Source organism: Cyprinus carpio, chromosome B21, assembly GCF_018340385.1.
Source record: "Cyprinus carpio isolate SPL01 chromosome B21, ASM1834038v1, whole genome shotgun sequence".
Classification (NCBI taxonomy): Eukaryota; Metazoa; Chordata; class Actinopteri; order Cypriniformes; family Cyprinidae; genus Cyprinus; species Cyprinus carpio.
In genome coordinates this window covers 19,120,535-19,146,359 of record NC_056617.1, presented here as the reverse complement: position 1 = coordinate 19,146,359, position 25,825 = coordinate 19,120,535, and the positions used below count along the sequence as shown (strand labels likewise).

General features: G+C 34.1%; 1 pseudogene; it reads right to left on the bottom strand.

Annotated features, from left to right (window-relative positions):
* Window positions 1-2,879: 2,879 nt before the first annotated feature.
* On the bottom strand, window positions 2,880-24,515 carry LOC109079428 (annotated as a pseudogene).
* Window positions 24,516-25,825: the final 1,310 nt, after the last annotated feature.

The window sequence follows — 25,825 nt, the reverse complement described above, 5'->3', positions numbered from 1 at the left end:
TTTTTTTTTTTTTTGAAGAGTAATAATTTAAGGCTGTTGGGAAAAGAAAAAGCATCCAGTAAAGCTATGTATGAGTGTTGTGTTAAAGCATTAAATAAGAAGAGTCTTGATGGTAAAATAGATACACCATGGCGCAATGTCTTACATTTAAGTGAGAACACAAGACCTAAATGGGGGGCACTTTATAAGTCACCATTGCTTAAAAAAACAGGGGACTTGCAATGGAGAGTTTTGCATGGTACTATAGCTGTTACGTTTGTTTCAGTGATAAATCATGAAGTTAATCAGGAATGTCCATTTTGTTCACAAAGAGAAACTGTGTTTCATACTTTTATGCATTGTATAAGACTAAGACCATTGTTTATTTTTTTACAAGATGTATTTAAACAGTTTGATGAAGTCTTCTCAATGGAGATTTTCATTTGTGGTTTTAAGTATTTGAAAAAACGTTCTTATGAATGTCAGTTGTTTAACTTTTTCTTGGGTCAAGCAAAAATGGCAATTTATGTAAGCAGAAAAAGTAAAATTGAAAAAGATTCTGATACAGATGTAATATTGCTCTTTTCAATGCTGTTGAAATCAAGAATTCAAATTGATTTCCGCTATTACAGTGCAACAAAGAATCTAATGTTGTTTGAGCAAAGATGGTGTATAAAAGGTGTTCTTTGTAATATATTTAATAATACTTTGATTTTTAACAACATATTGTGAGTTTAAAAAAAAAATTCAGCTGTATATGTACTCTTGTGTGAATTAAAACTGATTTGTAATAAAATGTATTCTCTCTCTCTCTCTCTCTCTCTCTCTCTCTCTCTCTATATATCTATATATAGATATATATATATATATATATATATATATATATATATATATATATATATATATATATATAGGGTACGGAAACTATTCAGACCAGATTCTCATCAGATTCTCATTTGCTCTGACATGCACTGTGAGCTGTAAGGTCTTATATAGACAGGTGTGTTGCTTTCCTAATCAAGTCCAATCAGTATAATCAAACACAGCTGGACTCAAATGAAGGTGTAGAACCATCTCAAGGATGTTCAGAAGAAATGGACAGCACCTGAGTTAAATATGTGAGTGTCACAGCAAAGGGTCTGAATACTTAGGACCATGTGATATTTCAGTTTTATTGTTTTAATAAATGTGCAAAAATGTCAACAATTCTGTGTTTTTCTGTCAATATGGGGTGCTGTGTGACGAAAAAAAAAATGAACTTAAATGATTTTAGCAAATGGCTGCAATATAACAGAGTGAAACATTTAAGGGGGTCTGAATACTTTCCATACCCACTGTCTGCAATATAACAGAGTGAAACATTTAAGGGGGTCTGTATATTTTTATTTATATATGTAGATATATTGGGATGTGCCATATTTATTTTTAAGTTTGATTGCAACATATAATAATTGCTGTTAATAGTGTTCATAGTCTGTTTAATTACATCTTTAATTGATTTTTCCATACATTTCTGTCATATGTACATTTACTGACAGTCACCACTGATAAGCTACTACTAAATTTTGTAGAAACCTATATTGTACAGCTTCTATGAAACGATTTGTATTGTGAAAAGCGCTATACAAATAAACTTGAATTGAACTGAATATATACACACACACTCACTGGTCACTTTATTAGGTACACCTTGCTAGTACTGGGTTGGACCGCCTTTTGCCTTCAGAACTGCCTTAATTCTTCGTGGCATAGATTCAACAAGGTGTTGGAAACATTCCTCAGAGATGTTGGCCCATATTGATACGATAGCATAACACAGTTGCTGCAGATTTTCGGCTGCACATCCATGATGTGAATCTCCCGTTCCACCACATCACAAAGCTGCTCTACTGGATTGAGATCTAGTGACTGTGGAGGCCATCTGAGTAAAGTGAACTCATTGTCATGTTCAAGAAACCAGTCTGAGATGATTTGAGCTTTGTGACATGGTGCATTATCCTGCTGGAAGTAGCCATCAGAAGATGGGTACACTGTAGTCATAAAGGGATGGACATGGTCAGCAACATTACTCGGGTAGGCTCTGGCGTTTAAACCATGCTCAGTTGGTACTAAGGGGCCCAAAGTGTGCCAAGAAAACATCCCCCACACCACTACACCCCCACCAGCAGCCTGAACCATTGAGACAAGGCAGGATGGATCCATGCTTTCATGTACTTTACGCCAAATTCTGACCCTACCATCTGAATGTCGCAGCAGAAATCCAGACTCATAAGACCAGGCGATGTTTTTACAATCTTCTATTGTCCAATTTTGGTGAGCCTGTGTGAATTGTAGCCTCTGTTTCCTGTTCTTAGCTGACAGGAGCGGCACCCGGTGTGGTCTTCTGCTGCTGTAGCCCATCTGCTTCAGGGTTCGACATGTTGTGCATTCAGAGATGCTCTTCTGCATACCTTGTTTGTATCGAGTGGTTATTTGAGTTACTGTTACCTTCTATCATCTCTAACCAGTCTGCCCATTCTCCTCTGACCTCAACGAGGTATTTTCTTCCACACAACTGCCGCTCACTGGATTTGTTTTTTTTTTTTTTTTCGGACCATTCTCTGTAAACCGTGGTGGTTGTTGTTGGTGATAATAGTAGTTGATCAGTTTTTTTTGTAATAATAATAGTAGGCCTGGTGCCAACAACCATTCCACGTTCAAAGTCACTTAAATCCCCTTTTTTCCCCATTCTGATGCTCGGTTTGAACTTCAGCAAATCGCCTTCACCACATCTAGATGCCTAAACACATTGAGTTGCTGCCATGTGATTGGCTGATTAGCAATTTGTTTTACATTACCGTTCAGTATGTATATGTATAGTCCGTAAATAGCTCCGCAAAAGGCAGACAAAGAAACATGAATTCATATTTAGACATTTTTATTGCAAACCATATAAGAATGTGAAATAAACACTGAGGAACAGGACAATAATTTATGGATTATATGAACACAATGATATTTCTGACATGACACGATACTCCAGTTTAATCCGCCAAGAAATGTTAAGCAAGGGGTAAATGAAAACACTCCAAATAAAAGAGAAATCCCCTACACACAGAATGGCTCACAAACCCCAGCAGTGAGTGCTGGCTGGAACTCATAAGTTCTCTGATTGTCTCTCTGTTTGCAGACTCGAGGCACTGTGGCTAGAACCGAGCTCAAGATCAGTCCACTTCAGTCAGTCCACACGGGCGTCTGAACTCCTGACCTCTCTCATGGATCCATTTGTTTGAAACTGCCAAACGAGAGGATGAGACAGGAACGGACATTCAGTGCCTTTAAAACAACCTACTTCTTATGCCATGTTCATTTCAACAGGAGTAGTAGTTCTCTCTCAGAAGAACGTGGGATTTATGCAATTAATGCAACTATTCACAGTGTTTAAAGACAATACTTCACATGATGAGTCTCTATTTAGTTCACTTACCCCATTTACTGCCTACTAGAACAGGACAGGCTGCATGTCTGGTTCTGTAGTCTCCTTCTCCACTCTTAAAGAGGTTGTACCAGAACACCGCTGTTCCCTACAGAGAGACCAGGAGCTTTTTAAAATAAATGCTACATATGAAAAATAACTAATAACAACACTTTAGTTTAAGGACCAATTCTCACTCTTAACTAGCATGCATATTACCAACATATTGGCTGTTTATTAGTACTTATGAATGCACATATTAATGTCTTATTCTGCATGATCATATTTTGGATCCCTTAATCCACCCCATACCTAAACTTAACAACTACCTTACTAATGATTAATAAGCAGCAAATTAGGAGTTGAAGGCAAAAGTTATAGTTAAAAGTGAGAATTGGACCTTAAAAATAATCTGTGACCTAACTAAATTATCAACTTAACACTACAAGCCGATTTAAAACTTGATGCTGATACCAATATTTACATATCAGGGTGATCAATGGGATAAAATTAACAATTAACAAAAAATAAATAAATAAAAATAAAATACAGCTTACACTGTATCTACTACATATGATATAGAGCATTTAGTTGGAATATGTAACAAAAAAGTGATTGCAGTACCATCATCATTGATGTAATGATTTCATACATGTTTTATTAAGAAATGTTTAAAAAGGTTGTCCGTACCTTTCTAGGCCAAATAGCAGCTCCAAAATCAGGGAAAACTGTCGCCCCACCAGCCTCAACATCGCTCATCTGTAATGAAGAAAGATTATTAACATCCTCCTTTCAGAACAACATGGTATGATCAGCATTTCATATTTTTGTTGAAGAAAATAAAAAAAAAATTAAAAAATGGGTGTAACTGAAAAAATTAGAAATTAGAAAATTAGAAAGAAGTAATACTAAGAAACCAATTCCCATCATTGTATTTCTTTAGTGTGTTGTTTTTTTACCTTTTTTTATATTTCTCCTGTTTTTAAGTAGAGAGGGAGTCTTTTATTTTTATCATTGTTACTTTAATGTACTATGAAACACTCTAGATTAAATGTATCTGCTCAAGAGAGCTATTCAGAGATATTACATTGTCACAAAATATGCACATTGGTCTTAAAAGTGCTGTAAAAGTGTAGTGAAGTGGTTCGCAAGCTTTTTGACTCCAAGATGCCTATATTATTTAGTTTAATAATTTCTACCCACTTTTCCAGGGCTATAAATCACAGTTTTAAAAAGTGGCCACCTCATATATCCAGGTTTTCCAGGACAGTGTAAATCCTGGTTCTTCAATGGAAACCCTTGTTAAGGGTGTGGATTCTAATTAGAACTGTATATTTTGAGTTGTTTGGCTTCTTTTAAACCTTATTTTGTCTTATTGTGCCTGGTTGAGAACCACTGGTGTAGTGTTGATGTGGATTCATGTTAGCCGATGACCAGACCTGATGCCAGGCACCACGGGATACACATACTTACATAATTTAAAAAAGTAGCCACACGATTTCCAGTGCCTAATGATTTGAAAGCATCAGGTTCATCTTTCTATGAAGATAAAATTTTAGAGTATTACAGGCAGAGAGGCAGAAGCACAACACATGTACTTACGTAGTTCAGATAGGTGGCAAGTCTATTTCCATCAACCTTGAGGTTGCTGTCAAAAGGACGCTGCAACAGACGTTTATAACTTTTAAACCAGACTGAACTGCAGCAGTGAATATCTCCGCCTCTGAGGCAACATTACCTTCAATATGACAAGTGTTAGGCGTCAAATCAATCTACAAACATGTACTCAATTTTAAATAATTTTCTTAGGAGAATACTTTGGCTCCAGTGGTTTATGAAGTGCCTAATGCCTAATGGATAAACAATAAATATCCCTATGACATTATCAGGAAATTTATTACCACCAGCAATAAAAATGTGCACTGTCAGCTGCTATTCCAACCTTTTACATTAGGGGGTGTTTACACGACATCATTTTCAACTAAAAACTTCATGCATTCTGGCCATTCTTTTACACGACAGCAGCGTTTTGGGGGCCTGAAAATGCAAATTTTGAAAACAGGCTTCAAAGTGTAAATTTGTGAAAACGATGGCATTATCATCTCTGCATAAACTACAAAAATGCAAATTTGCGAAAATGATGGCATTATCTTCTCTGCATAAAAACTACAAAAATGCAAATTTGTGAAAACGATAGCATTATCATCTCTGCATAAACTACAAAAATGGAAATTTGCGAAAACGATGGCATTATCATCTCTACGTAAACAACAAAAATGCTAATTTTTCAAAACGATAGCATTATCATCTCTGCATAAACTACAAAAATGCTAATTTTTGAAAACGACAGCATTATCATCTCTGCATAAACTACAAAAATGCTAATTTTTGAAAACGACAGCATTATCATCTCTGCATAAACTACAAAAATGCAAATTTGCGAAAACGATAGCATTATCATCTCTGCGTAAACTACAAAAATGCTCATTTGTGAAAACGATGGCATTATCATCTCTGCGTAAACTACAAAAATGCTAATTTGTTAAAACAGTGACATCATGCACATTACGTGCTGGGTCTACAGGAATGCATATGTGCGTAGTGTTTCTTTACAAAGTGGCATCGCCACCTACTGGCCTGGCATGAATAATACAGTGGTTTTAGTCATTTTTGTGGATCCGTGTGAACAGGGATCATTTAGACAACATTATCATCTGCATGCAAACCTTTCAAGAATGCGAAATGGAAAAAAACTTCTGTTTTCAGTCGTGTAAACATACCCTTGGGACACATTTTAAAATGGGATATTCACCATTAAGTGACACACTATACCCCACATAAAACATTAAATAGAATAAACCTTTCAATAATAACTTAGTTTATTTTGGCCTTACCCACTTCCATGCTTCTGTTATTTATAAATAGTGTTGGGTGTACTGTAATTAAATTACTTATCCACTGAAAAAATAAAGTAAGGGATTACTGCTCATTTTTAGGTAATTTAATTACAGTTACTTATAAAGTGTTTGTGTTACATACAGTAAATCATTTAAAAAGTTCTAAAATCAATATTGAATTTGAAATCTAAATTTACCGTCTAAAGATAATAATTTTGTGTGAAGTGTTTTTAACTCTGTGCGCGAGAGCGTTTTCTTTTTGTTTTTTTGATTTACAGAGAAACCTTAAATACTCAGATACAGATAAGACTAAAATCAATCGAAACTAAAAAGGACATACTTTTATTTGTGTACACTGACAATAACAACAAAACTTTGTGCTTTTGCAAAATAAAACAAACAGGGTGCAATTTCTGCCGTCTATATCTCCGTGAGCAACTTTCTACACGTCACAAACTTAGCGAATATTTGACACAAAGACATGAGAAATGTATCTATAGAAAGCTTGTGTCTACTTTTAAATGAACGAATTCAAATCGAAAATGAATATTATCTGATTATGTAATCCGTAGGAAACTAAAGCGAGATACAGTCTTTCCCATATCTGAGCTTGAAGTGTCTATTTTTAATTGAACGAATTAAAATCGAAAAAGAATTTTGGCTGATTATGTAATCCGTATGAATGTTTATGTAGTCACAGTCTTTCCCGTAGGCCTATCGGAAAGCTTGAGGTGTCTACTTTTAAATTGAACAAATTAAAATCTAAAACAAATATTCTCTGATTATGTAATCCATAAGAAACTAAAGCGATGTACAGTGTTGTAAAGGACTGTGATAACAAACAATGGACAGTGAATGCTACTGGTGGGTTTTTTAATTGACAGCTGAAACTTCAAATCAGTAAAGCTTTAGTTTCATCTGAAAGTAGTTCCGCCAAAGGAAAAAGAAGTCAGAAAGTTCAGTGCGGAGCTAATGAGTGTTCTCCACAAGTTTATTTCAAGTTTGTGCGTGCAGCTTGAAGTAAGTTCAAATGTTCTTATCTTTATTATTAATACATTTGTGTATTGTTGCGGTTTAAGTTAATCACAGACTTCAGATATAAATGGCAATACTGTATGCGTGTGTACAAAGATTCAGCAATTGCTATTCCTTTGTGTGAATTAATGTGATTATGATAGTTTACGACAGCTGTTTATATGTTTATCAGACCCGTTATGTGGATTATATGCTTATTTGCATGCGTACCTAGAAATGCCTCAAAATTGCATCGTCATTTGTTTACATAAGACCGCCGGAATGGCCGCTATTTATGTTACGGCTGCGGGTTCGAGTCCCGCTCAGAGCAAGGCTGTACATAATGTTGACTATTGTAATTATATAGTGAATACAGTTAATCCTAGAAATATTTGAATGCATTTTGTAAGATTGAGCGGCTTTCACTTACAAACTAGGCGATATTGCGTTCGAAATCGAATGCGATTCATCTACGATTATGAGGGCGATTTTGCCTAATTGTCAGTGAAATACGGCTCTGCGTAGTGAAAGCTGCTCAATCTGAAAGCAGGTGATGGAGATTTACTACTAATCATGGGACCGGCTTTACTGACGAGATGCGCATGACAATCGAATGCTATTGTAATGATGTTAATGAACTCACGAGTGTGCTAATAATTCTAATTTAACCCTCATTGGATGGGCTGGCTGTAGAACTGAATTGCCCCCTTGGGGACTAATAAAGATATCTGAATCTGAATCAATTGCACAGCCCTAACCTTTACAGATTTTACTAGTTGGGCTTTTCCTGAACATCTTGCCAAACTGAAATGTATTGTTTAACATTTCTTAAGCTTTTTTGTTATTCGGATATGTTATTATTCAGAGTATTTCTATTTGTTAACCAAAGAGGGTTACATATTTTTATTTATTTTTTTTTTTTTTATTTATATATATATAATATGCATGTTTATAATAATATTTTAAAAAAGGTTAAAAAATGTTTTAAGTATTACAGTTGTTTTAAATCTAAAAGGCTAAACTATTCTATGTTTGACTCAAATTGAAAGAATAAAGAGTTTAATTTCTATTTAGGTTTATAGGGATTTTAAGATGTAGCCTAATTAGCGATTTGAATAATTACGTTAATTATTGAGTAACTAAGTTACTTTTCAGACAGAGTAATTAGTAATTTAAATACAATATTGATGATGTAATTAGTAATAATAATTAATTACTTTTTGAAAGTAACTTTCCCAACACTGTTTATAAATAATCAGTTTTTTAAATAACTGACATGTGGAGATATCACAGACTGTATACTAATGATTTAAATTACATTATATAATTATATAATATAATAATGATTTATAATTATATTATATTATTTTTGTTTTACAGACAAAATATGGAAAAAATTGAGAAATGGATATTGTGTGTCAACTGACACTAAAAACGCCCCACTGATATAAAAGTTTTCTTAATTATCAGAGAAATATCAATATGACATTGTATTGTTCTTAATGAAAACTGTCACTAATATTTCTTCATGCACATGCCACTGATTGTTCGGGTGTGAAATATCATGCCACAGGATTGATGGAATGATGCAGTTCTTGCACAAAGCTCTTACCCTTGAGAAATCGTAATGTGGCTCATATTGACCTCCAACGCCATAGTTAGCCACCTACAGGAACAGAAGTTATAAGAAAACCCTTTTCACACAAATTCAGTTACAGAGTCACAGACACAATTCACTATTCACATAAGCATTGAGTGCGAAGTAAATCATGTGCATCAAAAATCTGTAACATATCAAGAACCAATTCTCACTATTAACTAGCATGCATATTACTAGCATATCTGCTGTTTATTAGTACTTACACAGCAAATATTAATGCCTTATTCTGCGTGATCATATTTTAGATCCACCCCATATCTAAACTTAACAACTACCTTACTATTAATAGGCAGCAAATTAGACATTTATTAGGAAAAAAGTCACAGCTAATAGTTAGTTAATAGTGAGAACTGATCCCCAGACTAAAGTGAGAAAAATGGACATGGAGATATGACTGAATATTAATAATCCAAATTGTTAATTGACAAATGTTTTATACATAATTTTATTGCTGTTATTGTAATGTGTATTACTCTATATACACTATTCCATATTATAATATAATATGGAATACTGTCTCTAAAATCTATATTGTATTATATTTAGTGCTGTCAAACGATTAATCGTGATTAATCGCATACAAAGTAAAAGTTTTGGTTTACATAATGTGTGTGTGTGTACTGTGTATATTTGTTATGTATATATAAACACACATACAGTATATATTTTGAAAATATTTACATGTATATATTTAATATATAAGCATTATATAAACATAAAACATATGTAACATTTTTCTGAAATATATATACACGTGTGTGTGTATTTATATATACATAATACATATACAGTACACATTAGGGCTGTGCGATTTGGGGAAAATATCTAATTGTGATTTTTTTGACATATTGCGATTTGATTGGGGATTTTAATTTTGCTAAGTTAAGCTTCAGCTTAATTTGTCAAGTATGCAGCACAGTATGGGTATCGTTACCCATTATCCGTTCCTTTTTGTAGTGTGTTTTGGGCATTATTTCAAGAGGAATTACTGTTGTTCTATTGTTTCCCATCTGCTATATTACATCCCACCAATAGAATCCATCAAATACCAGTAGACACCATCATAGTTTACTTTAAAGCCAATATAATTCCCAGTATATATAACCCTTAAATCCATTACATTTTCTATTGTGTTTTGGGAGGGGTTCTATTGTTTTATTGTTATTACATTATGATGGTATTACTACTTTTACAGAATTTACTTAATCACTAAATTTCACAGAAAAGATGAGTTTATTTTGTGCAAATAAATAATTGTTTTACTTCAGTCAATTATTAAAGTATTACATAGGTTGATTTATAATTTTTTAAGCATTTGGGATTTTAAGAACAAGTGTGCTGAATGTTTCATTTCATCCAAGTGAAATTAGCAAAGCAGTTAGACTGAATTTACACTGGCGCGACTTGCCACAGGTTGCACGCGTGCATCAATCTCGTCCATACTGCCAGATGCGCTCGTGGAGCCGCGGGAGTATAAACTGAGCATTACGAGACAGGCTGCGTGTGTGCGGCGAGTGTAAACGGCTCCTCCGTGAGACGCGGCACAGAGGAGCGAATATGAGAAGCATTCAGAGACTCAGGCACATGCATTATAAACTTCTTTCAAATTAGAATCTGCTGGGGAGATAAAATGTGCAAGATAATGTTCATGTACTAATAAAAACATCTAAGAATGTATTATTTATTCTCCAGTACTGAAAACCCGAACCGATAAGGGAGCTCTTGATGTGTTGTGGCGCAGCTCTTGCAAATTAATTTTACCTTTTTAGCTTGATGTCTGTCATTTCGAAGCCAAAGTAATCTCATATTACATAAGTTTTTCTTTAGTATTAATTTACCAACTATCATTCTGACCCTGTAGACGCCATAATCACACACTCTCTCTCTCCTGCTTTCTGATTTGTCTTTTTAATGGTGGGTGTTTACGCAGTCGGCTAGAGCAGAGCTGATTGGGGAGAACGGAGATGCTCTCACTCTATTGGTTAGTAAAGCTGTCACTCAAGGCTGCAGTCATGCATGTGCTCTGGAACAGAGAAATATCGCATCCACATCTCAGGCTTTGCGATTAGCAAAACCCCAATGTCTCAAATCACGACTGCAATTCAATTTCGAATAATCCCACAGCCCTAGTACACACACATATATTATATGAACAAAAACTTTTATTTTGGACGTGATTAATCACGATTAATCATTTGACAGCACTACTTGTATGATTAATTTAAACTTCTTAAATGTAAATCAAATTAAAATGTAAAAATTCCTTTTAATTTTTTGGGGAACAAAGTACTGCACAACAGATGTTTACTGTTACCAGAAAATTGTGAGTATTTCTGAAATTTAGTTTTAAAAATGGCATTATTATTCATTTGAGAAGTACATTCTACTGTATTATATTATATTATAGGGATGTACGATATTATCGGACTGATATCATAATCGGCCGATAATGGCTTTAAATGTAAATATTGGCATTGGCCCGATATTAAAAATTATGCCGATATGTCTTGCCGATAAGAGGAATATGTCAACTCACATGTGCTCAGGGTGTGCTAGTGATTAGACCATCAACAAATGTTAAATCTTAAAATAAAATCTTAGGGTTAACACTGCATCTTTCTGGGGGGAAAAAATGCAGCATTTGATATATAGTTTATTTATAGTTATTTTCAAAGCTTCAATGTACTGTCAAAAAACCTTCATTATTGTTTATTTAATTCTAACAAATAAGCTGTTGTTAAAAACTAACCAAAATTAAAAATATTTTGTTTGTAATTTCTGCACAGGAGAGATTTTGTGCTGTTTCCAAACAAAAGGAAATATATTGGTATCGGCCAATAGGAGTTGACAAATATGGGCATATTGAATATCGGCAAAAATCCAATATCCTGCATGCCTACTATATTATACTATACAATATTATATTACAGTACATTATATCATATCATATTATGTGGCATGAGACTAAAGCCTATGAAGACCGCGGCTCGTGTGTGTGATGTTCTGGAGTATTTTGGATGAGTGACCTGTAGAAGTTCTGCAGTGTCTACAGTTAATCCAGTGACGTCCTCTATTCTCTGATTGACCCGAGCGATCACTGGATCATCTTCCCCTTCTAACCACGCGCTGCAGACACACCAGAAAATAAGAAAATAATGAAAACAAATTCTGTTCAACAGCTGCATTACAATAGCAGATAAGTGCACTTATTAATGCATTACCTACGGGAGAGAGCTATGACCAAATCACAGAATGAAACCATTTACATCACAGTAAAGGCATATCATAATATACTTATTTTGCTGGAAATTCAATGAAATGATTGTTCTAAATATCAGCAACTGGGAACAAGATGCAATATTATACAGCATATGCAATATTCATGCATATATATCTACTGCCATGTACTTCATACTGCAAATACAATACAGCCCAGCCCTTGTTACCTTATGATCGTGAACAGCATTAATGAACAGCGGTGTGTGAGATGTGCTCACCTTTTGGAAACTCTGTAATTGGCGACCGTCAGAACGCCTGTTTTTGGGTCTCTCACTGTGGCTCTCGCAAGCTACAGAGAACAACTCAGAATTTAGCTTTGCAAAAATAATCTGTCACTACTTTTGTTTCATAGCAACTTTAATCTATAAGCTATCAGCTAAGACCTTATATGAGGTTCAGTGGATTTTTAGCTTAGTGGGGTTATTAGGAAATCAATGCTGCTGTTCCCTTTAAGACCAAATGTCAAAAGAAAAATTAAGTTTATGGATTACACACTACAGAAAATTAGATTTGTTTGTAAATAGTGCTCCTTTGTCAATTGTTTTCATGCATTTTATTTTATTTTACAGCATCTTGTTTATCTCTGTGACGTGCTCAAATGCATGCAATTCATTTCTCAATCTTAAAATTCTAATCAACACTCAGCTTGCTTTTTCAAAACAGCCTATTACTGCACATTATAAATAATAATTTGAGAACAAACGATTTAGCTGGCGCCAAATAAAAAAGAAATAAAAGCACAAATAGGCTTATATGGTTTGTGTGATGATAATATATATATACATATACATATATATATACATATACATATATACATACATATATATACATATACATATATACATACATATACATATATACCCAGATAATATATATATACATACATACATATATACATACATAACATATACATATATACATTATGACATACATACATAGACATATATACATACATACATATACACTACACATATACATACATATACATATTATACATACACATACATATTATACATACACATACATATTATACATACACATACATATTATACATACACATACATATTATACATACACATACATATACAATATCTATATATATATATATATATATATATATATATATATATATATACACACATATATAATATATACATATATACACATATATACACATATATACATATACATATATATATATACATATACATATATATATATACACATATACATATACACACATATATATATACATACATATATATATACACATACATATCACACATACCATATATACACATATATATATATATATACATATACATATATATTATACATATACACACATAGTATATATACATGTACATATATACACATATATATATATATATTAGATATAGTATACATTACATACTATATATATATATACATATTACATATATATATATATATATATATATATATATATATATATATATATACATATACATATATATATATATATATATATATATATATGTGTGTGTAGCAATAGACAACAATACACTGTATGGGTCAAAATTATCCATTTTTCATTTATGCAAAAAATCATTAGGATATTAAGTAAAGATCATGTTCCATGAAGATATTCTGTAAATTTCCTACCTTAAATATATAAAAACTTAATTTTTGATTAGTAATAAGCATTGCTAAGAACTTCATTTGGACAACCTTTAAGGTGATTTTCTCAATATTTAGATTTTTTTTTTGCACGCTCAGATTCCAGATTTTCAAATAGTTGTATCTCAGACAAATATTGTCCTCCTAACAAACCACACATCAATGGAGAGATTATTTATTCAGCTTTTATATGATGTATAAATCTCAATTTCGAAAAAATTGACACTTAAGTTTTGTGCTGCAGGGTCACATATACAGTCCATCTGTCCGTCTAGGGTTTGCACACTCACCTTAGGTTTGGCCAGCTCCTTGATCTTCTCGATCTCTTCATCAGAGAGGGCCTCCAGAAAGCGTACGATATGAGGACTGTCCCACTCGTCCTCCTCCTTCATCGGCTTGAGCAGCAGCCGCGGGCTCCTGCTGCCATCCTGATAGCGGCAGAACAGTCGGCTACGCCTCTTTTCAGTCTGTAGGGAAATTAAGAGAAATAAAAAAAAAAATTAAAACGTTTTTGTATAACAGCCTACCTTATTTATGATGATTTTTATATTTACATGTATTTATTTAGATAAATACATTTCTATGTTTTCTATGTTGCATCTGAAACCAACATTAAAACACACAACGATTCGAAACTACAGCCACGAGTGTGTGAACATGTTAGTGTGATCAATCTAAATCCCCTTACAATTAACAACATTTTTATGAACTTTTATTCTAGTCTTTATACATCGGAAACACCTAAGGATCAATCTAAACTGGTAGAGTTTTTAGATAAAATAAATGTCCCCACTATTTCATTAGAACTTAGATCACACTCCTTCAGCTGCAGGAAACATCTGAGTTCATATCAGCATTGCAGAGCGGCAGGGCCCCGGGCCCCGATCGCTTTCCCATCAAAATATATAAGTTTTCTGCTAAATTATCTCCACTCCTCCTCAATATGTTTGAACATTCTTTATCTCAAGGAACTCTGCCAAAGTCCATCACATCTTTAAAAAGTGCAGGCACAGACAAGACGGGAGAAAGAGCTCGGAGTGGTATTTTCAGAGGAACAAAGCTCTGGAAATCTACAAATGTGCCTAAAGCATCACAATGGCTTCAGGAGATGATGTTATACCTACACTGGGAAAAGATTAAATATTCAATTAAAGGTTCCCATCAATTCTCTTTTGTGTTCTGGCAACCCTTATTATCATATTTCTCTAATATAAAATGTACTTCCTGGGGAGTAATGGGATTTATATTGTTATTGTGATTTCTTCTTATTCTCACCCCTCCCTTATGTAGGGTTTATGTTGTTCATTATAATGAAATGATACTGTATTATACCTGAATGTAGTATCCAAATACTTTCTTTGTTGTTGTTGTTGTTGTCATTATTCAACTACTGCAGCTTTGTTTTATTTTCATTTTCTTTTATTATTATCTATAACAGACAGTCTGTTTTGGGTTGGTTGGGGAGGGTTTACGAATCTAAAAATAAAAGAAGCTCTGTACAAACAATAGCATTTGTCTTTGGAATTAAAAAAAAAATACAGGAAAAACTAATATTGTGAAATATTAGCATTTAAACTTATTAACAATGGTTCTTATTATTTTCGGTGTTGAAAACAGTTTTAGCTGCTTAATATACTTGTGGAAACTGTGATACGTTTTTGTTGAAAAAAGTTTAATCAGCATTTATTTAAAATAGATTTTATTTTTTATTTTTTTGCATCATTATAAATATCTTTACTGTCACTTTGGATCAATTCAATGAATGCCTTAAAAAAAAAAAAAATCAAACATACCCAAAACCTATAAACGGCAGTGTATTACAGTTTCCACAAAATTATTAAGCAGGAAAAAAAAAGAAAAAAGAAAAAAGACAAAAAAAAAAAACCTTGTATTCAACATTGATAATAAAACAGAAATGCAGCAAAGCAGCATATTAGAATGATTTCTGAAGTCTCACGTGACACTGAAGACTGGAGTAATGTTGCTGAAAATACAGCTTTGATCACAGAAATAAATTATATTATAAAATATATTCACATTGAAAACAGTTATTCTGAAGAGTAATAATATTTCACTATTTTTACTGCATGTTTAATTAAATAAATGCAGCCTTTGTGAGCAGAAGAGACTTTAAGAGAAGAGACACTGTAAATGACTCAAAATGATAAGGCTTACAAAAGCAATCAAGTGAAAAGGGCAATAAATTCCCTCACTGTGCATTTGGGATGTAAGCTCCGCTCACCATTTTGACTCCCTCTCCCCTGCAGAGGGCCTCGTACACCTCTCTCTCGGGCAGGTAGTCTTTGGGGCGCTCATAAGTGTCCAGCTGAATGGGCTTCTCGTCTGCGGGCTCCTGCTGGCCCTGACCCCGGTCCCTCAGCTCCTTAGACAGCAGCCGCTCAAAGTAGTGCAGGTTTGCTCCTGCCCTCTGGTGGCTGGGGTCTGCAAGTGCATGCACAGCACAGGATATGCAATTCGAAAAGGTTGAGAAATACAGCAAAAAAAAAAACAATACAAAAAAAGCATCAGATGTTTCTCTTGGATTCCATGTAATATATATATGGACCATTCTACAGAACTGATTTAAAGTCAGAGTTGGAAACATCTTGATTTTTTCCACAAATTTTGTGTGTACACAAATTCTTAAATATCTAAGGTACACATTTCTAGTAATTGTGCAGTTAATTCTCATATGTGACCCTGCAGCACAAAAGCAGTGTTAAGTCTCTGGGGTGTATTTGTAGTACTAGCCAACAATACATTGTAAGGGTCAAAATTATAATATTTTCTTTTATGCCAAAAATCATTAGGATATTAAGTAAAGATCATGTTCCATGAAGATATTTTGTAAATTTCCTACTGTAAATATATCATAACTTAATTTTTGATTAGTAATATGCATTGCTAAGAACTTCATTTGGACAACTTTAAAGGTGATTTTCTCAAAATTTAGATTTTTTTGCTCCCTCACATTCCAGATTTTTTAAATAGTTGTATCCCAGACAAATATTGTCCTCCTAACAAACCACACATCAATGGAAATATGATTTATTCATGATGTATAAATCTCAATTTCGTAAATTGACCCTTATGACTGGTTTCGTGGTCCAGGATCACATTGTGATTTTTTTAGAACGTTTTGGAATATTTTTATATATACACACACACACACACACTTACATTAAGATTTTGTCTACATCTACCTTGTAAATATATGTTTTGCTATTTTATTAAAAAGTTTTTAGAGGTAAATCAATTTTAACAATATTGCAAGTGTGATTTATGATTCAAGTGTGATTTAAGTTGATCATACTGATTTCAAAGTTAAGGATGTATTAGTCTGAATATGCATTGAACCAAACACTATCATAACATCTTGATAATTCCATCTACTTTATTTTTGACAAAACACCCCATGTTTCCATACTGACTGCACATTTTCAGTCGTTATAGTAATGCTTTGGTATCGACCACATCATATAACTCGCATACTAAAACATACTAAAAATTTGCATAACTGTACTAAAATCCCTTTTTTCACTCCTGAAACAATGATGACATGCTTCGGTCGTGACTGTTTAGGGAATAACAAACCGAACCAAACACCCGAAAAAAAAAAAAAAAAAAAAAACGATGTTCACTACCGAAATTTTTCCAAATGTTTTTTTTTTTTTTTTTTTTTTTTTTTTAGGTAGTGACAATTTCAGACACTTTTGAACCTAGCTCAAAGATGCTCATGAGCACATGATTTTCTAGTACAGTTCTGAACAGTTGTACACATAAAAACTAAATGCTATGGAATAACACTGAAAAAGTGTGCTTAACTGCAGACAAAAGGTATTCGGTAATGACATTCCTTAAAGCCACACACTAATTTTCGGACTTTTGAACACATTTACGATCACATCTACTCACACCTTGCAGCTATGAGAGAGTGGGTCACAGGAATATTTCCTGATCACTAATTAAGGGGTGTAATTAAAATCAATCTTGGCCAAAATCAGTTTTGGTAGTGACATCAAAAATTTCATGATTTACTAATTTTTTTTTTCTTAACCTAACACCATAACCAAACTAAAAAAAAAAAAAATAATAACAATAATAATATCAAAAAGAATTTTAAAAAACAACAATGGAATAAAATAAAAAATATTACGTCAATATTTAAGCTTTACTTTTTTATATATAAAAAGCTTACTAATATTTTAAATATTACTGTGTGTTTCAATACATAATAGAAGGATCTTTGTAAACATCTAAAAATGCTTTTTAAATGGGTTTTTTGGTTGTGGGGTAGCAGTTTGCACCAGTTCAGTAGAATAGCCTGTATATGAGAGTTTCATGTGGCTATTATATTTCCTAATGATCATCTAGTGTCATCAAAAGATCATGAGAGACATGGCCTACCGATGGCCACCAAGCGTCGGGTGAGTTCGATGGCTCGTGGCAGGTCACCCATCTGATAGACGGAGTAACTCAGATAATCCAGAATATAGCAGCTTTGGGGTCTTGGCGTCTTTCTCCCGAGTCCATCTGTCTGACGCCGCCTGCTGCATCCACAGCACTGAGTGATAATAGTCATTCTCATTGTAGGCCAGTTTGCCCATGTCAAAGCAGTCATCCACTGTCAGCTCAGCGTTGTAGCGCACCCCTGCGGACACAACGCCACCTCATTTATCACAGGTTTTACAATGGATATCATATCGGACAGTCATGTGCACACTATATGATTTATAATGGTCCTTTATGATTATTGCTTGTCAAACTGTACAAACCTGATCCCAGCCATATCACTGTGAGGTCTGTTGTCATTAATGTCAAACTGTACAACAGTCAAAGCTCATTAAAAATGGACAAACGGCAAAAAAAAATACTTCATATACATTCTGTCTACATATTTCTTATTAAATTCGATTTCAGTGTCCATTTATTTAATCTTAATTATATTAGTACTTCAAAACTTAACTTAAACTTTTCTAACTAAACTAGCTGAAATAATTTATATTTATATATATATATTATACTTATTTACACATTTCAGCTAGTACTTATTTTATTTCAAGAAATAAATGCTTTCATTAATTTTAAAGTTGTAGTAATTATGTTGCTTGTCATTTTTATTATTTATGTATTTATTAAGTTACAATTTTAGCATCAGTTTGTTTAGTTTTAGTTATTTAGTGCTTCAACTTAATCTAAAGAAGAAAACTGTCACTGCAGGAGGGAAGGGAAATTATTCTGATGGCACATGAAAGCTTGAAAAATGAATGATGTACACAGATAAATTGTGTATAATAATGCAATTTTCCATAAAAAAGAATTGAAGAATTTGAGTAAAAAAAAAAACTTTAAAAATAAAGTTTTAACCGGATTGTAAAGCTAACAATTAACTAACAATCACTTTGACAATTCACATGAAGCACTGGGGTACATACAATTCTACTTAATAGTTTATGTGCAAGATAATATTAATTTAACTTCTGAAACAAACTGTAATTCAAAAGTTTACACCCCCAGGTCACGGATGTCAGATCACACACCAAGTGTGGTTTGAATACACTGAAGTGTTGCTGAGATATAGCTTCACATCCAACAAATGTATCAAATTTGTTTAAGTGTTATTCACAAACAGTTTTGACTAATCAAATTGAATTTGATCACATTTTGTCAGCATGGCCTGAAGATAATCTGGTTCGATTTTCACAAAAATTGGACCGACATTCTAGGAGGAGTTCAAAAAAAGTGCAATTGCAATGGAAAATTAAGTCAATGCAATCGAATCATCTTGAGACAAGGAATCAGGTTCAATCAAGGAATTATGGCTCATACGTTTTTAATGTTGCTGTGATTAATGCTGAGACTGTGTTATATCAGTGCGCCAAATTTCATAACTTGCCTGCAAGCACTTCTATGGGCTGCCATTGACTCAAGAGCAATGGTGGAGGAGGAAGAACATGAAGACAGTAAAGAAAACAGGTGCCTACGTACATAGTGCTTGGCCCCTAATCCCAAATCAAGGTAGCGTTCCGATTTCAAAGTTACAAAAAAGTACAACTGATAAAATAAGCACATGCATTTACAAATATAATGCAAAACAACTGCCTCAGTTTTACTGAAGTCTCAGAAACCCACTGATAGTGATGGTGTGTTTGATTCGTTCCCCTTTGAAAGTCTTGCAATGACAGTTTATCTCTTGAACTGCTATCACTAGGACTAGGAGCCTTGTATGAAATGAAAACAAGAGTTGGAGTTACCGGAGTACTGCCTCTGACCTGGCAGTTTGCCTTTGGAGAGAATTTTTTAGTAGTGTTTTTTATTGTTGTGCATGCGTATGATATGCTTTGGCTGCCCCCTTTTCGTCCTCCTCATCCGGGAAATACTGTCTGTGCACAGACATGTTTGAAATGAAGCCTTCGGAAGAAAAGACAAAAATAAGAGCTTCTTATTACACATGACTTCAAGGCATCTGGTGTTCACTGAAAATAAAGACTTGAGAACAATTGATTACTTTTTTTTTTTTTTAGAGACACTGTTTTTTTTCTCATCGGACAACAGCAGTATCATGTGTCAAATATTTTTGAATAATGAGTTTAACTGTACGACGAACAGATTTCCTATAGAGTACTGCTTGTGGAAACAGACAATACAGACATACACGTGCATCTTCGAGACGCCCCACAGAGTGGAGGTGCAGGAAACGCCTCTCTCGAGAAGTTCCTTCTCGTCCCCTTCCTCCCTCCACTTGGTTCACTCAGAATGGTCAATAGTATAATGTTTTACATGAATGCAAATAAGTTTACAGTCATGTTTGGTATCATTTGAATAATCTCGGGGTGAGGGGTACAATGGTCTCAATCTTAAGTAGACTAAAAGATAACACAGATCCTAAGAGTTAAGAGATATTTTACTCCTTACCTTACACATGAAGACTGTAATAAAACATATTAAACTATATTAAATCGAAAACAGCTCTTTTAAAAAATCGTAATGTTCCAAACTATGTACAAATAATCTATACAACTTTTTATATAGTTATAAGGTTTTTTTTCTGGGATTTCTACCTTACACTGGATCAAACATGTTCAACACTTGTTCAGCATAAAACTCTTGTCATATCTTAAAAGGAGGCTTAACAGATAGTGCCAAAAGATAAAACTGTAAAACACCAAACATTCCACAAAATTAGTGTAAAAAAAAAACATACTATAATAAATCTACTGTCCAATCCAGAATTCTTTTTTTTTTTGGACTATAACATTCCTCAGTACTTTCTCAACGTTAAACCTTCCATGACTTGTGATAAACGCTGATTTATAAAGCGGAGAGTTCCGGTCCTTGATTCTGATTGGCTGAGCCGTGTTCGAAGCTGTTGTAAATTATGCTACAAAGTAACATACACCTTTGTTTACTTCTGTGTGTTGCTCGGCAACCACTTAGTTGCAACCACAACTGTTTCTGAGGAACTACATTGTTTGGTGGAAGAATACTGTTTTTATAAATATCATTACACTTTATTTGCTCTGTTTTATTCTGTGAAACCGTACTATGTATATGGAATAACCGTTTTATAAAAGCAATAAAAACCCAGTGAAGACGTGGTTTACAGTGAATTTATAACAGCTAAGAGGTGTTGTTGCCTAAAACGCCCCTAGCGGTTATAAATTCTTGGGGCTGATTGGTTTAATGCTGTACCATCTGACGGGTCCTGCAGCACCAGACTCTCTAACTCGGACCACTCGGTGTTGAGTCTCTTCATCAGCTTGTAGGCGTTCACCGGGTGAGCCAGGAAACCCTCAGGGTCCAACGTGGACACACGGGTCAACATATCCAGTTTATTAGCCCAGCTGAAGCCAAAAGATGGACAGAAACACACAAATGACTGAGTCACGGGTTCACGTGTAGTCATATATTCTAGAGAAAGACTCACCTCTTCACAGCTTCAAGCTTCATCTCTTCTGCTTCAATGTACTCCTTCAGGGATTGGACGAGCTCCCTCTCTGTAAATATCAGGTCTGTCATTTGGCCTACGAAAAGAGAAGGCATTAAAAAAATGACAAAGAAATGACCGCAAGACCAAAAAGGCACATCTATTCAAGTTTTAGAGTCCTTCAGCAAAGCCAGCCTGTGTTCTTTGATCACTTTCTGCATGTAATTTAATCAGACTTTAAACACCAGGGCTGCGTTTCCCAAAATCACCGTAAGCCTAAGTTGACTGTAGATCCATTGGTGGCAATGCTTTTGGGAAACGCAGCCCTTATGATTTTCATGCAACTAAGAGGAACCAAAGGAATTGTACCAATTGACGTGAAGATTTCAGCTCGCGTGGGAGAAGAGAAGGACGACAGAGTCAGCAGAGAAAACACCAGAAACGTTGCCATTGTCAAGCAAAACCTACAAGGAAACCAGACAGATACGTTTGAAATGTGCAGATATACTTTATATCCCATTGGACTTAACCAAAGTCTTCAACTGAAGACTGCTCAGGGATTATTTATGCACCAAGTCTGCTCATATGTGTGTTATGCATGCTTATGATTGAGGACAAACACTGAATACTGAGCCAAGTCAGATCTTTGGTGCTTAACCACAAATGAGTCAAGAAACAGCTGCAGAGCTTTTATCGCTGGCGGAAAACAAGAGTATGACTAAAAAAGATATTTTATACAGAAACTGATTCAACTTATAAGTATACACTGCCGTTCAAAAGTTTGGGGTCAGTCTTTTTTTCCTTTTTTTTAAATAAATTAATATTCAGCAAGGATGTGTTAAATTGATTAAAAGTGATAGTAAAAACTTATATCGTTAGAATAGCTTTCTATTTAAAATAAGTGCTGTTCAAAGACTCCTGAAAAGATATTACGGATTCTAAAAAAAATATAACTGTTTCCAATATTTATAATGAATCTGCATATTAGAATGATGCTGGAAATTCACAAAAATAATATTTATATATTTTTATTTTATTAGTTTTTTGCCTTAATTAGAAAGCACCGTGGAGAACCAATATGTTCTTTTAATTTTTAAGATTTAATTTTTTAGTGCAAGGACCTACTGCTGACTTTACTATCAATCACAAAAGTGCAAGTGGAACTGGTCACAGCCACAAACAGTGAACTCTTTGGTACAAATGTGAGGGTGGGAACTAACTAAGCTTTTAGCTAATGACTGGTCATCACTGTAAAACTGTACAACCTGCCATAACCAATGGTTTAATTAACTGGGCGTGGGTGAAATTGGTGGAACTCAAGATGGAAACCACAGGTCGCATCCACAAGTCTTTTAAAATAGTCCAGCATTTAAAGACCTCGCGATTCAATTTGAGTCGGATTCAGGAAATCACAGTCTGATTCCAACGTGATTTCTGATGCATTGCAATTGTTTTGCAAATCTCCAGACAGAGCGAATTTTCAGTGAATCAAGGTGGCTTGTTCCAAAGATTCTGCATAAAAGTCCTACTGAAATCTGCTTGCTTTGCCATAGTCCTGAAACAGGAATACTGAAATAGTGGGTATGATAACTTGTGGATCATTCAATCAGAGCTATTCAATATTTCATGCATGAAATCAGGGCACAATTAACACTCAACCAGTGCTCTGTCTGTTAAATTCAGCTCAACTTTCACATCAACAGCAATATTTATCAAATCATTTGACTTGAGGAAAAATATCATTAGCATACTGTAAAAAAAAAAAAAAAAAAAAAAAAAAAAAAGACTGATTAAACCTTAAGAACAAACCAGCCCGAACTCTAAACTCCCAAATGTTTCTGAAGTGAGTTCATGAGCGATGACGTCATCTTCTAGAAAAGTTCCTGTCCTCCTCAAGAAGATTTGCTGCTTACAGAACACCAGCAGAACTCTTGTAAAACAATCTATACCTTCAGCAACATTTAGACACTGATGTATGCCGCGATAAACACACTAAATAATATTCATTAATATTAATAGCCTATTAGACCCGTTATACAGCAGCTAGCCGTGCCCACTGAATCCACTGATAAAATGTAAGTAAAAGTGCACCTGCAAAGAGAAAAACACTCAAAAATTCAGAAATCAATCTAAAAAAACAGCTAGAAGCCTATTCAGGGAATAAATAAAAAAATACAATATAACGTACAAACAATATAAACGTGCCATGTTTTTTTAATACAGGTTTCACATTTACAAAAACACTATTTTACAACTTAATTTTAACGTCAGCAAAAATGCTGCATCAAACGTGAACGCAAAGCAAGCAACTCATTTTAACAGTCTGTTAAAAAAAAAAAAACATTGTAGCAACAAAAGTTATTTAAAGGTCAGATGTCAAAGGTAAAATGTTGCACGGCACGCACTGTTACTGTTACGCTGTTACAAAATCACATAATCGACATCATAAATGCAGAATGGTTCAAAGATAAGAGCTCTTACCTCGGTTCGCGTTGAGAGTGTGAGCATGTGATGGGACAGAGCAGAAGAAGCGGGTTTCTCTGCTGTGTTTCAGCTGTTTTGCAGTGATTTAGTCGCTGCCACGTACAGAAGAGCCTCTCAAACATTTTCCACATGCGCTCGCAATCCTCGTAATAAACTTACATTCCCGAGCTCCATGATGAGCGGCTATAACAGAGAAAAGCATTTAACAAACAGCTAACAGCGTCGGATATTACGTCATATCAGCTGACCTATACTTGAATACAACCTGTCTGCATGTTAAAAGTCAATGACTCTTTAATGGCATCGAAGAACAACGTCCAGACCAGCATCCGACACAAAATCAGCCTGTACACTGTGATTTACGGTAATACGAAACATGATGGGCTGCACGTTCTCTTGACCTGCAGCTCTGCTGAATCACTCAGCAGTGATCATGTCTGTCAAATAATGGAAATAAGAATTACTATATGTTAGCATCATGTAGGTACACGAGAGATAAGTTATCACAAATTCAGAGCTGTATCTCTTGCTAAAAAAAAAAGCATTCATAACAAATCTCAGAAGGGCAGAGAGTTTACTTCATCATTCTGTGCATAAAACTCAAAGTGTGTTTCTGGGTCAGAATGACTCTAAATGATGGAGCTGGTCAAATGACTTAACTGTACTTAATTATACAACGTCTTAAATATATTTAGTCCAGTTTGTCTCTGTTTGCATGGTTCAGAAAGACTGAAGTCCAAATGGCTTGGCGTGATGAGCACAGTTTTTCTTGATTGAAAAATAACCATGTTTTCATTATAGTATAAGTGAAGTAATCATGTTTTATTATTATTATTATTATTATTATTATTATTATTCTACAGATTCCATAGAGCACTCAGTTGAACTGAAAGTCTGATGAGAGGCTGAATTGATTGCAGAATGATGTAATCAAAATGCTTAATCCATATTGGTGGTAGAGAGAGACTGCCGATTTTGAATTAATATACAGTATTAATACTAACAGTATCAATTAATAATTTGAAGTACAGAAGAATTTTTTTGAAAGATTAAAATTTGTTTTCTAAATAGGAATAATCTTGCCCACACTGCAAAGACCTCCAAGTAGCTTCATGTTTTGGGTCCAGATTTTAATGCTATAAAGAATATCTGGGTTCAGTACGCACACTTGTGGTCTTTGCATTTGACCACGTCTCTACTCGATGTATGTCCTGTATTCGGCCCAAGTTTACAAGTGGATATGAAGACTGAAGGTGCGCAGAGCTTTGGGTTACCTGATTGGACATTTTATTTGCACATGTTGATTTTCGATAGTTTGCACTTTAAAATAAACCTCCAAATGTCTGTTCACTAATCCTTATGTAACAGACGACACAATTTAATTGTGGTGTTTTTAATTAAGTGATAAAAGGCAGTTGCAAGCATTTTACAAAATACCCACACTCATCTCCGCACCAATAAAATTTGCAACA